Below are 3,153 nucleotides of genomic sequence, written 5' to 3'. Positions count from 1 at the left end.
GGTTTCCCTTATTGAAAAAGACTCTGGGGAGCAGGAGCCTCTGTGGTTGCAGAAACCTTCCTTTAAAATCGACCTTTGTGACCCAGGATTGTCTATGTACAAAAAATAACTAAGGACCACTACCCCCAGTGATGAATTGCCTTGTTTCTGAAAATGCAAATACATTGGTGGAACCCTGCCGAGCACGACAATCTGATTCTACATTTTGTGTCTATGACGCTCCGACTCTTGCATTGTTGTCCGTTGTCTATGTCTACGTGCGTATCTAGGAGACTGGAGTGTCTGCCAGCAGGGACCGTGTTCAGATGTGGAGGAAGCGCCGAGGGCTGAGAGCTGTGCAGCGGTGAGGCAGGCTGAAGTGTGACAGACTTCAACTGCTGCGCTCAGATCCCCTTCTCTTGCTGCTGCCTCCGTATTCCTGCCCTCACCTTCATCGCCCGGGAGGGGCCGAGGCGACAGCATGAAGGTGACGGTTGATTTCGAGGAGTGCTTGAAGGACTCTCCCCGTTTCAGAGCCGCTTTGAAGGAAGTTGAAGGTGATGTGACGGAACTGGAAGGGAAACTTGATAAGCTTGTTAAGTTATGTAGTGGCATGATTGATGCAGGCAAGGCCTTTTGCGCTGCCAACAAGCAATTTATGAATGGCATTCGGGACCTCGCACAGTATTCAAGCAAGGATGTGGTGATTGAGTCCAGCTTGACGAAGTTTTCAGACAGCCTCCAAGAAATGATCAATTATCACACAATCCTGTTTGACGAAGCTCAGAGATCCATTAAAACACAACTCCAGATATTTATTAAGGATGATCTTCGAAAATTCAAAGATGCAAAGAAGCAGTTTGATAAGGTCAGTAAAGAAAAAGAAAAAGCACTAGTTAAAAATGCCCAAGTTCAAAGAACAAAACTGTACGAGGTGGAGGAGGCAACAAACATCTTAATCGCAAAAAGAAAATGCTTCCGGCACATAGCTTTGGACAATGTCCTTCAAATCAATGTTCTTCAGTCAAAGCGGAGGTCTGAAATTTTAAAATCGATGTTATCCTTCATGTATGCACATCTAGGCTTCTTCCACAAGGGCCACGATCTCTTCAGTGGACTTGAACCGTACATGAAAGAGCTTGGCTCTCAGTTGGATCAGCTTGTTGTGGATGCAGCAAAGGAGAAGAGGGACATGGAACAAAAACACTCCACTATTCAGCAAAAGGATTACACCAACAATGATCTCAGACTTGAATACAATGCTGATGCGACTAATGGCATTGTAACGGAGGGATATCTCTTTAAAAGGGCCAGTAATGCCTTTAAAACTTGGAATAGGCGCTGGTTCTCAATACAAAACAACCAGCTGGTATATCAGAAAAAAATGAAGGATAACCCCACAGTGGTTGTCGAAGATTTACAACTCTGCACAGTTAAACACTGTGAAGACATAGAAAGACGTTTCTGCTTTGAAGTAGTCACACCAACAAAGAGCAGTATGCTACAGGCTGACTCAGAAAAGCTGCGACAGGCATGGATTAAAGCTGTCCAAACTAGTATTGCTACAGCATATAGAGAAAAGAGTGATGAGACGGAAAATCTCGATAAGAATCCTTCACCTTCCACAGGAAGTCGGGACTCTGGCTGCGAGGTGAAAGAGAAATTAGTTAAAGGTGAAAGTGCATTACAGCAGATTCAGTGTATCGCTGGAAACTCCGTCTGCTGCGATTGTGGTCTGGCGGATCCGCGATGGGCCAGCATCAACCTTGGAATCATCCTGTGCATTGAGTGTTCTGGGATTCACAGGAGTCTTGGTGTGCACTTTTCGAAAGTAAGGTCTTTAACGTTAGATACATGGGAGCCTGAATTACTAAAGCTGATGTGTGAACTGGGAAATCAAGTTATTAATCGAATATATGAAGCTAAATTGAAAACCCTTGGAGTAAAGAAGCCAGGCAATGAAAATACAAGACTGGAAAAGGAGGCATATATCAGAGCAAAGTACGTGGAAAAGAGGTTTGTGAATAAGGACTGCATTGCTTCCCACCCTCTTGATGGACAGAAAAGGCCCTATTCCCAGTGCAAGAACGAAGACCTCAGTAGTTCTGAGAAGTCCCTGACATCACAGGATCACTTCTCAACATCTTCCAGACGTTCAGTGAAAAGCAATGACAGTGGATTCCGCTTCAGTTCAGATGGCAGTCGAGAACTTCTTGCCTCTACTGTATCCTCAAACAAGTTTCATGAACCAGTCCTACAGGTCGAGAAGCGAGATTCTTCAGTATTTCAGGATTCGAAAAAGTTTCACCCAGGGCTGCACCTTTTTCGAGCTGCGTATGAGAAAAGCCTTCCTGATATGGCAGAAGCATTGGCACATGGCGCAGATATTAACTGGGTGAATGCAGAGGAAAACGGTGCAACATCACTCATTCAGGCTGTGCATGGGGGTTCTTTGGTCGCATGTGAGTTCCTGCTGCAGAATGGTGCCAATGTTAATCACATGGATCTGAATGGCAGAGGACCCCTGCATCATGCAACTATTTTAGGGCACACTGGGCAAGTCTGCTTATTTCTGAAACGTTGGGCAAATCAGCACACCAAAGACGAAGAAGGAAAAGACACCTTGACTATTGCAGTTGAAGCTGCAAATGCTGATATTGTAATACTGTTGCTAGTGGCAACAATGAATGAGGAGATTCAGGAATCTGAAGGACTATATGGACAGTCAGGTGACGAGACCTACCAGGACATATTCAGTGACTTTTCACAGATGGCATCCAATAATCCTGAGAAATTAAACCGTTTCCAGCCGTCCGAATCACCAAAGTCTTCAGCGATGAGGAGGAGAAAAGGTTACCCTTGTCCTTACCCACACCTCACCTGGTTCTTCCTGAGTAAAGTGCCTGGTCCCTGGCTCATTACATGACTTGGGAACATTAGTTTAAGTACCGAACAGTCTGGGACCTCCTAGGGCATTTGATTGACACAATGAATCTAGGGTCCTTTATATGCATAAAGACACCACAGTGCACCAGAAATTATGGATACATCAGCAGCCAGTCTAGCAAAGTACTCCTTGCTTTAAATGTATCAAGTTACCACATGGTCTGACTGTCCATGCATTTCACCTTGTGGTACCTCCGCTGAAGGATACACAGATTTGAAGGCTTCTCA

The 3,153-nt window shown here is 44.9% G+C and overlaps 1 pseudogene; it reads left to right on the top strand.

Moving 5' to 3' along the window:
* Positions 1-460: 460 nt before the first annotated feature.
* On the top strand, positions 461-2,905 carry LOC146822756 (arf-GAP with coiled-coil, ANK repeat and PH domain-containing protein 2 pseudogene; annotated as a pseudogene).
* The last annotated feature ends 248 nt before the right edge of the window (positions 2,906-3,153 follow it).

This window comes from Triturus cristatus, chromosome 5_2 (assembly GCF_964204655.1).
Source record: "Triturus cristatus chromosome 5_2, aTriCri1.1, whole genome shotgun sequence".
NCBI classification, from domain to species: Eukaryota; Metazoa; Chordata; class Amphibia; order Caudata; family Salamandridae; genus Triturus; species Triturus cristatus.
The sequence above is the reverse complement of the archived record's forward strand: the minus strand, read 5'-3'. Positions and strand labels throughout refer to the sequence as shown.